This window comes from Pelodiscus sinensis, chromosome 5 (assembly GCF_049634645.1).
Source record: "Pelodiscus sinensis isolate JC-2024 chromosome 5, ASM4963464v1, whole genome shotgun sequence".
NCBI lineage: Eukaryota > Metazoa > Chordata > Testudines > Trionychidae > Pelodiscus > Pelodiscus sinensis.
Window position 1 is genome coordinate 63,474,887 of NC_134715.1, and position 14,115 is coordinate 63,489,001.

The following is a 14,115-nucleotide window of genomic DNA, read 5'->3' on the forward strand; positions in this document are numbered from 1 at the left end:
CAACTTGCCAATTGCTGAAAACAGGACAGTCCTGTTCCACCTCTTTCCCCAAGATCCGTCTCACTTGATTGCTCCTCCCATTACCAAGCAGGGAGAGCTGATGTGGAGCCTGCCTACCTGCTCAATCAGGACACAGTGGTAGGGATCAGAAAGAGCCAAGGAGCTAGGGGGTCAGTTCCCAGAATAATCATGGGGCATGGTGGGGCAGAAGTGAGTTGGTTCCTGGTAGGAGGGGCTGGAAGCAGTTAGGGGGTAAGGGTGGGTTGGACAGAGTAAGGTAAGGGTGGGTTGGACAGAGTAAGGTAAGGGTGGGATGGACCGATCCCTCAGAATGGAGCAGTGGGGCTGAGAACCATCTTTCTCTGTCAGTAGCTGAGCTATTCCCCCAGGCATCAACTGTGCTCTTCCTATCATCTTGGTAGGGAGACTGATAGTGGTTACTCTGGAAACTGGATTTTTAGTGTCCAGTCAGCAGTACTGACCAGGCACTAGCAGGCCCCGTTTTTTACTTGGGATGTATTAGGCAAGGTCTTTCCAGTAGGGATAAGGAGGTGTTAGTGCCATTATACAAGGCATTGGTGAGACCCCATTTGGAATACTGTGTGCAGTTCTGGTCTCCCATGTTTAAGAAGGATGAATTCAAACTGGAACAGGTACAAAGAAGGGCCACTAGGATGATCCGAGGAATGGAAAACCTGTCTTATGAAAGGAGACTCAAGGAGCTTGGCTTGTTTACTTTAACCAAAAGAAGGCTGAGGGGGGATTGCACTTTTTAAATATATTAGAGGGATAAATACCAGGGAGGGAGAGGAATTATTTAAGTTTAATACCAATGTGGACACAGAACAAATGGATATAAGCTGGCTAATAGGAAGTTTAGACTTGAGATTAGACGAAGGTTTCTAACCATTAGAGGAGTGAAGTTCTGGAACGGCCTTCCAAGGGAAGTAGTGGGGGCAAAAGATCTATCTGGTTTCAAGATTAAACTAGATGGGTTTATGAAGGGGATGGTTTGATGAGAACATGATCTTGGTAACTAATTGACCATTCATTATCAGTGGGAAATAGGTCAATGGAGGGATGATAGGAGTTACTATAGAGAACTTTCTGGGTGTCTGGCTGATGAGTCTTGCCCACATGCTCAGGGTTTAGCTGATCGCCATATTTGGAGTCGGGAAGAAATTTTCCTCCAGGGTAGATTGGCAGAGGCCTTGGAGGTTTTTCGCCTTCCTCTGTAGCATGGGGTACAGATCACAGCTGGAGGATTCTCTGCATCTTGGGGTTTTCAAAGTCTTTGAAGGCTTCAATATCTGAGATATAGGAGAGAGGATTATTCTAGGAGGGGTGGGTGAGATTTTGTGGCCTGCACTGTGCAGGGGGTCAGACTAGATGATCATAATGGTCCCTTCTGACCTTAGAGTCTATGAGTATGAGTCTGAGTCTGACTGGACTTTCTGGTTACAAAGAATTAAGGCGTAGTGGCAAACAGAGCAGCATGTCAGTAAACTTGTATAAAACCTGGCCTAAATCAGCACTAGGAACCTTCATGTTTGAGAGTACTCTAAAAAATAAATATGTATCTTCTAATGACTACCAATAGATTTTGCAAACACTGTAATGATGTATTTAGCAAATGAATTAGTAAAGATGTTAGTAGGCTGGTCTCCGGTATAATTTTATGAGATTACAGAAAGATTAAAAAGGACTTCCTGCTATCTCTATATTGCTACATTTACGGTCATGCTGTCTGGCTATGGGATGCTGACATTTTTAAAAGACCGAGACTGGGCAACCAGGATTTCTATTGCCTATCTCTTTAAGCTGTAGCTAGAACTTACTGCTGTATTTTGGCAGTAACATTTGTCAAAATGCTTCCTCATTCCCAGCTACTTAAAACTAACCTTGATCTTTAACTTGCAACTGGTCCGACTCCGTGAATATGATGGTCCAAGAAAGATGAACTTTCCTGTACAATTCCTAATTTTCTGTTAATCAAACCTAAAAAAGCTAGCTGCAGTAAAGTTATTAGTTCCTTTTATAACCTCACTGTTACTTTTTGATCTAAGATAATAAAACCTCAGCCAAAGTCTAACCACAAGTATGATAATTCTGTGTGGAATTTTGCCATTCCTTCAATGAAAATAGTGAAATGAAAAATAGTTTTCTTTACTCTGTTATCTGACACAAAGGAAAGAGAGCAGGTGAAAAGTTAATGCATGAAGGAAAATGGTCAAATATAGAAAAGTTTTTTAGCATATGATTACAAATATATCAGTTGGTGAAGCAATGTGTTGTAAACAAGTCCATTACTTCTCTAGCCTTTTAATGTCTTAAAAGTAAACTAAGACAATGAGCAGTCTGAGAAGAGAATCAAATGCAAAGTTCCTAATTTAAATGTATATCGGTGAGTGGGTGTAGCTGGTGTACCATGTTTCTGGCTGAGACTGTGGTCTCTGGACACCACTAGCCAGCACTGGGAAAAACATAACCATGTCAGCAAACCACAGTTTTCATCACTGTAGTCTCCTTTTCTGAAATACAGCCTCAAAAATATGAAAGGCTTAAGAAAAATGCTGAAGGATCTGGTGTTGCCCTCAGACAAGAGCAACTACAAATACTTGGATACTACCACCAAGTACCACTAAGTTTTTAAATCTTTGTGTAAGGCCAAATGTCAGAGCTGAACCTAGGACCTCTGGAGCTTAGTGCGTGAGACTCTACAGCTTGAGCTAAAAGCCAGTTGGCGTTCAGCTAAGGCTGTAGAGCACATTGTGTCTCTAAGTGTTCTAAGTACCACTACATGGGACAGTGAACCATACCCAGTTGGTATGTGGGTTACACTTGTTCTTAGTTTCCTGTGGTGCACATTATTAATCTTCCACTATAGTGGTTTAAACATGAATAGTGTACATTTGAATGAAATATCCCCATTAAGATTGGTCTTGCTTTGGGCAGGAGGCTGGACTCCAGGACCTCTTGAGGTCTCTTCTAGCCCTATGGGGCTATGACCCTGAAAACAAGTCCTGTGATCAGGGATTCAATTTTTTTTAATCAGAAGCAGACTTACCAGCAGTATAGTGTTCCATTTTCTAAGGAATTTTTGTAGTCTGTAAGGCGTGTGCTGTACAAGAGGGATAAAGCATAGTTCTAATGGCCATTGATGTTGATGGAAGCCTTTCAGGTCCTTAAAAACAAGTCTTCCTGTGGCACCTCACAAAAGCTCATATATTTGTTAGTTTGTAGGCAAAACCCACTTCTTCCAATCAGATGATCTTGATCAAGAACATTTAAAAAGTTGTTTTTAAAGTTACAGACTAACACAGCTACCCCTCTGAGACTTTCATATCCTTAGTGAAGGATATGATTGTTACTTTTTCCTCTGGATAGCTTACTTGGCTGTTGGCTGTTTTGAATGCTGAGTGTGACAACTGTAGAAACTTGATTATTTGGCACACCCTGAGTGCTACGATGAGTCACCTATTCTTGAGTGATATGAACAAAGAAGCCCTCTTTTCCATCCCTTCAGCATAACAGTTTTACCAGTGAATGGATAGAGATCAAACATTCATTCGTCAGCCTTTTGCAGCTGGATGCTCGTTTTTGCCCCTTTGATATCTTTTCTAACCTACACTACTTGCCCACAAACACAACTGTTATTGTGACAATCTGACCAAGTCTTAGATTGTGACTAGCCTCAGGCTGAGCATCAGTCCTCAGACTATCAAATTACCATATATCCATTTTCCTGGTGAGATTTATAAAATGTGCCAGGGTATAAGATGATTAAATATGACTGTTACGCAATCAGAACAAGTTGGTTAATCAAAAGAATAAAATATTCCTGGGAACATGATTATTGTGGACAGTGAGTCATTTAACTTTACTAGCACAGGAACCAGTTTACTGTAAACCAAATACCGTCAATCTTATGTAAATATAGATTTTTGAACAATTAACATTCTTATGTGGTTAGATTTAGTGAAGTATTTAGGAAAAACTGCAGCCTGGAAATGGAATTCTTTACATTGTTTTGTTGTTTTATTAGATCATAAAACAACTTTGAAATATCTGAGGGGGTAAACAAGCATGTGGACAAAAAGGAAATCTAGTGTACCTAGATTTCCAGAAAGCCTTTGACAAGGTCCCTCGCCAAAGGCTCTTAAGCAAAGTATGTTGTCAAGGGATGAGTCCATGAGAGGGCCTTCACTCTTATAACTGGTTAAAAGACATGAAACAAAGGGTAGGAATTAATGGTCAGTTCTCAGAATGGAGAGAAGTTATTAGTGGTGCCCCATAGGGGCCTATACTGGGATCAGTCCTGTTCAGCATAGTCATAAATGATTTGGAGGATGGGGTAAACAATGAGGTGGCAAAATTTGATACTTAACCACTTTAGTTAAGTCCAAAGAAGATTGGGAAGAGCTTCCAAAGAACCTCACAAAACTAGATGACTGGGCAACAAGATGACAGATGAATTTTAATGTTGATAAATGCAAAATAATGCATATTGGAAAAGGTAATCTAAACTATATGTATAAGATGATGGGAACTAAATTAGCTATTGCCACTCAAGAAAGATCTTGGAGAAGCAGAAAAGAATACATCAAAAGTTGGGAGATGCTCCTATTCCATGGGGGCCCTATATCTTAAACAGAAGCTGTGCATACATGTTTCACTAACTTGTAAGGAGCAAACTGAATGAGACATGGCTCTATAGTGCCAAAGTAATGGGCACTTATTCCTTTAATTTATTAATGTGTTGACTTGCTATCTCATTTAGTTAAAGTTAAAAAAATGTAACGGTTACAGAAAAAAACAAAAACAAAAACCTTTAACGACTCTGGGGTATTTAAAAAACAAAAAAAACCATCATGGGAAAAAAAGTTAAGGTTTCCAAGTAACTATTTATTGGTTGTGCCTCTTATAAAACCTACACCCTACAAAGCCAGGATATGAATAACTAAGTACATGAAAAAAAATCACTTATCTTGTTTAGCAAGCATTAGTTACATAATTGCTTTTTAACACTTTTCATTTTGTAACTGAATATTGGTGTGTGATTTGTCACCTATCTCACATTACAGTACTTTGCTTCCTGGATTATATAAATGAAATATTATGAAACAGGAAAACTGGAGATTTCAAGCTGGTCCCATGAACCATTCCAGTACAAGCATCTGAACAGCACTTCTGCTTTCTGTGAACATTATTGTGAACAAGGTTACTGCATTCATGGGAAACAAACAATGAAAGGAGTCATAAATATTGAGTGAATTCATGTTTTTATTCAAATAATGTTTACATGTGCTTTTTATTGTGTTGACACAGCTCTAGTAAAAGGATATTAAAGATTAGCAAATGCATGAACAACAATCTATTGCTGTAGATAAATATGTAGAGTCTGAGGGAGGAATCAGCATTTATCTCCTGACCATAAAGCAGTGGTCCCTTCACTTTTCACCTTCGTAATATTGGCACAAATGTCAATGAAGGAGGAAAGTGCAGATCTTGGTACTCTTGGGTAACTCACTGCAAATAATAAATTACCTGAGCTCTTTCTGCCCACACGAAATTTTCTTTCAAAATAAGAACATTGTTGCACCAAATAATCTTTGAGTTTGTCAGTATTATTCTGTGTTGTCTCCCCATAATGTTAATACACTGAACTTTTATAATTTTTATTTAACAATTTCAAGCACTTCATAAAGGCAAAAACCGTTGCTTCAATAAATGACCTTTTCATGACCGAACCAACTTCTCCATAGACATTTGACTTGCATTGTATTTGACTTCCCAGATCTAATCTGCCTATTGGTACTTTTTAGAAAGAAGTGGAAATTCAATTAATATGGTTGCTTGCTAGGCTAGTAACAGTAGTTCATAAAAATTTAGTTTTTCAGAGTACAAGAAAGAGGAGCCTACTTTCTTTCTCAATTATTTGTACTGTGTATTGATAAGAATATCATGCAAGACCATATCAAATGCCTTGCTAAAGTCTAGGTATAGCATGTCTGCTGCTTCTTCCTTATCCACAAGACTCATTATCCTATCAAAGAAAGCTATCTGATTGGTTTGACATGATTTGTTCTTTACAAATGTTTTTTACAAATGTCAAAAAAGATTAAATAAATAAAAGGGGGAATGATGGGCTAAAGAATAAAGAAGCAGAAAAAGATGTAGGAATATTTAAGATATAGATATTGATTTAAAAATGTTAGGTCCTATTGGAAATGGAAAAAAAAATCTTATGGCAACTTCATAACAATATAGGTCTTAGATGAAGCAAAACCTGTCAGCATTACAACAGGCCTTTGTTCAGACAAAACAAAATCTCTTCGGTCTGGTGTAGGCTTCTGCTAAGCTAAATTGACTTTCTTTCAGCTTGAGAGATTGGGATATGTAGAAGCCTGTCATAACTTTGAATCTTTCAAGACTGCAATAGCAGATTTTATGACACATAAGCTCCTCCCATGGTAGGCTCTGACTAATCAACTTTCTTCATTTGCATCAAAATGGAGCGTCCCAGGCAGTAGCTAACACTGCAGGCACCTGCAACTTCAGGAAAATGCTATCACCAATATTGCTTCCTTCAGGTAAGGCTAACTCAGAGCTGATTTTCTCCTTTCTTCCACAGAATGCACCCTGTGGCTGGTTCCTACTTTACCATTTCTCATAGAAATTAATAGAAACTAACACCATTTAGTGTTGCAGGAACCAAGCCCTGTTAGCTGTCTCACGCCCACTGCCTGATCATTTCATCATACTTACTGACTCACTACTCAATTATGAAACCATATACCCTGAAAGTTAAATTATTTTAACATTTATTTGAACATACATTAGGACACTGTGGATCTTCAGTGAGGTAGCAATATAGCACATCATTCTAAAATTATCAAAAAAACCCAACAACCATTCTTTAAGTAATCAGAATATTGTAGAAGTTAGAAATTGAAAACTTTTTAAAATAGAAGGCTCAAATAGAGCATGCATTGGCACTGCCTAAAAGTCTATTCATAATCATGACCGATCAAGGTTTATGGTTTCCAATTTACAAGGCTTGCATGTCAGAGAAGTTAATGGTATTTGATCTTATCAAGGCAATAAGAAAATCTTAAACTTGTATTGGCAACACCTATCAAGCACAGAGGAATAATACAATGGGACCGAGAATTGTTAGAAACTTGTATATAAAAAATAGTACAATAGTATTCAACCTAGGAAAATGCAAATTAAGTTAGAGGAAGGAAGAAATTACAAAGTAGTAATGGTAACCCCTCCTTGTTTTAGATTGCTTATTACGTGTGAGCTTGAAATGTGATAAGGAAGGTCATGTATTTAAATTGCATTTGCAGTTAGTGTCATGGAGCAGTGAAGTGATGGTCCCTTCCAATGTGATTGCACCTAGAATATTGGGTTCAGTTCTGCACTCCATCATGACAGGTAGGTGTCAATACATCTGAGAACGCAGAGGTATGTAACAAAATAACTCCTAAAGGCTGGTTTGTCAGACCAAAGGGTTTGTCAGAACTTGGCTAAATGACACAAAGCAGAATATGGTACTTCTACAAGCACACCACAGCGTAGGCACTAATGTATTTAAGACTTCTATAGAGCTTTTAGTCTTTAAAGTGCATTGCAAACACTTTCTTTTGAACATACATGAGTGGCTGTGCCTTTAGTGAGAACAAGGCAATGTAAGTGGAAGTAATGGGATGAAACTATGACGCATCTCAATGTAGCACTCTGGACCTCCATGTTCACCACTTTGATATGTTTTGTACAATGCATGCCTTGTGAGGTACCCGTTAAGTCTTTGTTCTATTGAACATTAATATGCAGTTGAATTGTATGTACTATCATTGTATCTGTAGTGTTGCTACGTGTGTTACTGAAATATATTATGAGGTTGGGAGATGTCCATAGCCACTCTTTTAGTGGCAACAAAGCCTTTCTGACTGGCTGGGCAGACTTTGGTGGTCCATCAAGAAGAATCCACTCTCCCAGAGAACTCCTCGGAGAGAGAGGACACAAACAGAGTAGGAGATGCCTAATCCCTATGTCACAGCAGGGCTCTTCCAGGGATCTCCTGGAAGAAAGTGTTAAAAGGGACAGAGACATTGTTTGGTCTCTCCCCTCTCAATACCTGGAAGATATCTGGAGGACACATACTTTGAACTTTGGAGATTGCCTCCCCAGCTTGGGTCCCATCCAGTCTGTATATTAAGAACAGTGTGTTGCACACTAACATCTGTTAGGGTGAGACACTGCGCAGTTAAAATCTTGCTTGGTCTGTAGAATTTGTACTGCACATTTATTTTTATTTCCTACACAACCATCTTTGATCTTTGCGCCGGTTACTTATAATCACTTTAAAATCTATTTCTGTAGTTAATAAATCTGTTTTATACTTTATTGTATTAAACAGTCTGTTTTTGGTTGTAGAGCTTGGAGAGTTTCAATTCAGGTTAATAAGGGCTGTTTTATGTCTACTCCCCTTTTTAGGAATGGTGAACTAATTAATGAGCTTGCACTGTCCTAGGGAGTCTTGAGCAGTGTAAGATGGTATATTACTGGGTTGCAGTGTTGGAGGCTGGAGTGATTAGCTGGCTTAGAGAGCCTTCCAGCAATTTTTGCTGGATGAGGGGCTCCAAGGGCTGATGCTTGAGTGATCTCCGTGCCTGGAGGAGTTGCCTGCCAGACCCAGGGATAGTATTGAGAGACAGCCCAGACTGAAGAGTTAGGGAGGTACAATGGTTTCATGATTGCTGGGGTACAACCTGCAACTATGTCACAGAAAGCGAGGGGGGAAACTAAATGCAGTGTCTGATTTTTGTCACTATAAAATTAAGCAAAATTCACAGAACAGTCATAGGGAAATGGTACAAAATATTGTTACGGTCATAATGGGTCTGAAGACAGAGGCTCACTGTTCAGGACTGACATTCTAAGCCCAAGAGGGGTTGAAGCTGAAGTCATAAATGGTCACAATAGCCATGACTTCTGTGACCAAGTGGTATTTTTAATATTGAACATGTATAATGTTTCTGTGGCCGATACCTTTATTCAGTATTAATATTGCTTACCGTGTTCTTGGTTTGATATTTTGCATATGAGTTTGACTGAAATAAATGCAAACATAATTATCCATATTAGGTATTTTTTAAATAAGGCGTCATGAATGTAGTGTGTCTGAGGCTACGTCTAGATTACACACCTCGAAAAAGAGTCTAGATTGCATTATGCAGATCGAAAAATTGATCCGCTTTTTCGAAAGTGTCCAGACTACTGGCACCCAGAACTGCTTCTGGCAGGGCATGGGGGCAGCCTTTACTTCCTGGTGCTGCTGCCTGCCCTTTGCAGAGACGTATGCTTAAAGGAATCCCCCTGGTCAGCCGTTGCTCTGCTTCTGGCTTGCCTACCTCCTAGAGGGAAAGCAAAGCTGCTGCAGTGCTTGCTCTGGTTGCCCTGCTTTCTCGGACACCAAAGCAGTTCATTTTCTAGGTTGTTTTTCTGCTTTTCACTGTCTTTTTGGCCATGGAGTCTGAGCTGCCCCTGGGCAGGCAATGGCCCCATGCTGCCATATTGACTGTCATGAATCTCCTGCCCCATATGGAACTGGATCAGACCTATGAGACCTTTGTCTGGGATGCAGGAGCTCTGTCCTTGCCCCCCAACTCTTTTGGGGACAGGCAGATTTGGAGGCATAAGACGAGTTCGGACTCGTGGGACCGGCTCATCACGGGGCTCTGGGATAACAACCAGTGGCTCCACAACTTCCGGATGTGGAAGGCCACATTCCAGGAGCTGTGTGGCTGGCTTGCCCCTGCTCTGCAACACCAGGACACCCACCTGCGGCCCACCATCCCCCTGCAGAAACGGGTTGCAATCGCTCTTTGGAAGCTGGCCACCCCCGACAACTACCACTCCGTGGGACACCGGTTTGGCATGGGGAAGTCTACCATTGAGGCCATTTCGATGGAGGTAAGTCATGTTCAGGGGACAGGCTCTGCTGAGTGCAAGGGTTGAGAAAGGGGCACTGCCAGGCAAGGGCAAGAGGGAGTGGGGGATGAAGTGGCGGCTCCTTGGCCAACCCTGCGCTGATGCGGGGGAGGAGGACATCCTGACAAGGGAAGGGGTGGATCGTGGGGGGGGAGGGGTTTGCCTCCCAAGCTCTTAGGTAACCTGCCTAACTCCCTGTTTTCTGTCTATTGGTCTTGTGCTGCAGGTTGAGGGCCATCAATGAGGAGCTGTTGAAGAGGTTCATACATCTCGGGGACCTGGACAACATCATTGCCGGGTTTGCTGCCCTTGGATTCCCAAATTGCAGAGGAGTCCTCGATGGGTCACACATCCCAATCTGCACACTGCCCCATTGAGCACCCCAATTTATAAACCGGAAGGGCTACTATTCCATGGTGCTGTAGGTCCCAGTCAACCACCGGGGACATTTTATGGACATTTGTGTTGGGTGGTCGGGGCAGGCACGTGATGCCCTCGTATTCCACAACTCCTACCTGTACTGCAGGTTTCAGACAGGAACATTTTTCCCCCAGGGGGACCTGGCGCTTGGGGACGTGCAGATGCCGGTGTGCATCGTGGCCAACACAGCCTACCCCCTGATGCTGGGGCTCATGAAGCTCTACATCGGCCAGCTGGATGCGAGCAAGGAGCTTTTCAACACGGATCTTAGCAAGGCTTGCATCCAGGTGGAATGCATGTTCGGACATCTGAAAGGGAGGTTCTGTTGCCTCCTAATGTGCCTAGAGATGGGTGAACGTCACATTCCGGAGGTGGTGGCTGCATGTTGCGCCCTTCATAACTTGGTGGAGAGGAAAGGGGGAGGCCTTCCTCAAGGGTGGGGGACAGGTGCTGATGGCGAGGGAAGGCCATTTGAGCAGCCCCAGACGGCTGCCATCTGCCAGGCTCACCAGTCTGGTGTCCGAATCAGAGAGGCCCTGAGGGAGAGGTTGTCAGAAGGAGCCCACTGACTCCCCAGGGCCACCCCCATGGGGGGTTTGGCATGGCTCACCCTACCTGTCCCTCCACCACCCTAACCCTCTTCCCATAAAGAATACATACACACCCGGTTTTCTTTGTACATAGACATTTTTTTTATTAGAAACACTATCAAAGGAAAATGTGCTAAATGTTTTTTAAAAAAAGTTTTTTACTGTTCAATTGTTTATATATAAGGTAAATCGGTCACTCAAAAATAAAGATTTTGTTATATAACTGAAATGTCCTTTAACTGCGGTGGTAGGGGACTGAAAACCTGGAGGGGGACTGACAACCTGGGGAGGGAGGGGACTCAAGTAGGCGGCTTCTTCCCTGATTGCAGGGTCCTGCAACCTTCTTGTGTCCTGGCACCACCACAGCCTTGCGCTCGGGTGGAGAGTGAGCCAGTCCTGGCCTAAGCGGGGGAGGGCGGGGGGAGTGGGGGCAGCTGTTGGGCCTGTGAGGGCTCGGGAGCAGAGGAGGCTGGGGAAACGGGGAGGCTGGGGAAGTAGGGTTCTGGCATGCAGGAGGAGTGGTGCCCGTGACAGGCAGGAAAAGCTAGAACCTCCCGCATAGTGGTACAGATGTCAGTACGCTGCTGGCCAGCTCATCCAGCAGCCTGGTGCACCACTCGGCCTCTGCCTCTGTCCACTGCTGAAGGGTCCTGTTGAGGTCCTGCAGGATCACTACATGCTCTTTCAGTATGTCAGTGTGGACACGCCAGTGCCCATGGGTGCCACGTGTCCAGGATGGTGGTGGGGCACGTGTGGTGCTCCCCTGTTGGGTAGAGGGTTTGGCTGTGGAGGAAAAGAGGAGGAGACAATCAATACTGTCTCTGTCAGGAGCTCTTCTTTGGACAGGAGACTCAGGGGTGTTACATGTGACACCGTGTGTGAGTTGGGCAGCAGCCTGAAAGCATCACAGGGGCCCCACAGTGACAATGGGACTAGATGGCCCCCCCACACTGCCAACCCACCCATGTGTGACACTTCAAAGCACTCACCTGATGTTCCCTCCCTGATATCCATGGACACCTGGGAGGCCTCTGGGGTCTGAAGGACTGGCTTCTGGAAGAGAGTCCTTGCTGTCTTCCTCCTCCTCCTCCTCTGGGTGCAGCTCTCCCATCCCTCCTTCTTGGTCATCATCCCTCAGGGATTGGTCCACAATATGCTGGAGTAACCTGGACTCCCCCCATTGCCCAGAATCTGCTCCAGGTATACATAATATGGGCAGCTCTGTAGGGCTGCCCCAGAGCGGGAGCTCTGGTCTTGGGGCTTGGCATACCCCTTCTGTCATTCTCACCTTAGCCCTGACTTGGTCCATAGAGTGGAGGTGATGCCAGGCCCTGGGCCATGCACTCATATAGGTCTGCATTCCTGTGGCATGGCTGCAGGGATTCTTCTTGGGACCAGAGCTCCAGGAGGTTTTTAATTTCTGGGCCACACCAGGCTGCTGCCCACCTTTTGGTGCCCATGAGTGGGTTCTCATTGTCCCAAGAAGGGCCAGGGGGGCCTTGAGGCTGGAACATGGCTACACAGGTGCTCTAGCTAGCTTCCTGACAGCAATGCCTGTCTGGGTGCCTGTCCGCAGCTTTAAAAGGCTGAGGACAGGAACCATAGAGGTGCTCAGCATGTAAAAGATGGAATGTCCACCAGGGCTTCTTTCTGGAGGCCTTTTTTTCCAAAAGAACAGGCTCCCGGTGTCTCCACACACACCTTTTTTGACAGATCTGTCAAAAAAGGTGTTCTTCTTTGTAAAACAAGGTTTACTGCTGTGTTCTTTCGATTTATTGTTGACAGGACACAGCGACAGCCTGGACGCAGGTACAGTTTTTTCAAAGAAAGGCCACTCTTTGGAAAAAACCCTGTAGTCTAGACACACCCTAAGAATAACCATACTGGGTCAAATCAAAGCCAGTATCCTGTTTTCAGATAGTGGCCAATGTCAGGTGCCCCAGAGGGAAAGAACAGAACAGGTAATTATCATGTGATCCACTCCCTGTCATCCATTCTTAGCTTCTGACAGGCTATGAACACCATCCCTGCCCATTATGGCCAATAACTACTGATGGACCTATCCTTCATGAATTTATCTAGCTCTTTTTTAAATTCTGTTATAGTTTCGGCAAGAAGTTCCACAGGTTAGGGTGTTGTGTGAAGTACTTCCTTCTGTTCTTTTTAAACCTGCTACCTATTAATATCATTTGGTGACCCCCTAGTTCTTGTGTTATCCTATCAGGGAAGGCTGTCGTCAGTCATACTATATGCACAAAGAGCTGTTTCTATATTTTGCTATAAATAAGCTTATCCTACTTACAGCCCACCTAATGCAATTCTTAAATGTAATCACTTGACAATGCATATTTTTTTCTGTTTGTATTGATGAAAATAACAATATAACCTTGTAATACACTGGAATATATATGGACAAAACTGATATCTGAATGATCCAATGAGATTCTACGTGTTACTGCCTTGGTCTTTTAGGGTATGTCTACACCGTACAGCTATTTCGGGATACCAGAGGTATTCCAAAATAGCTACCCCACATCTACAAAAGCTGCCCATTATTTCAAAATATTTTTTAAATAACAGACACTATTACATCATCCTGGTAAATCTTGTTGCACTAGGGAAAAAGGCTGGTTCGAGGTAGCACGCTATTTCAAAATGTGTTGCTGTGTGGATGCCCCAAATTTCAAAATGAGTTATTTTGAAATAGTTTCAAAATAAGGTTTACAATTTATGTAGTGCAAATTGGGTAGCTTATTTCAAGTTAAGCCCCCCCCCCCTTGAGAAGACCTACCTTTACATCTTCTGCTCTTCTCTGCACTGATATTATGCCTGAGTTGGAGTATTGTGTCCAGTTCTGAGAACCACATTTCAAGAAAGATGTGGAGAAATTGGAGAAGGTTCAGAGAAGAGGAACAAAAATGATTAAAGGTCTAGAAAACCTGACTTGTGAGGAAAGGCTGAAACAATTGGGCTTGTTTAGTTGAGAAAAGAGAAGACTGAGAGGGACATGATAGCAGTTTGCAAGTATCTAAAAGGCTGTCATAAGGAGGAGGGAGAAAAATTGTTCTCCTTAGACTCTGAGAATAGAACAAGAAGCAATGGA

General features: G+C 42.9%; 1 protein-coding gene across 2 annotated transcripts in view; it reads left to right on the forward strand.

The window, feature by feature from the left end:
• Positions 1-14,115, forward strand: part of TLL1 (tolloid like 1) — a 397,022-nt gene that overhangs the window by 48,552 nt on the left and 334,355 nt on the right. The window contains exons 1-2 of one of the 2 annotated variants that reach the window (XM_075930162.1): positions 6,544-6,593; positions 7,356-7,443. The exons of the other annotated variant lie outside the window; for it this stretch is intronic. The gene's annotated coding sequence lies outside the window, so the exon portion shown is untranslated. Of the gene's footprint in view, positions 1-6,543; positions 6,594-7,355; positions 7,444-14,115 lie in introns of those variants that run through there. 2 annotated transcript variants of the gene reach the window in all.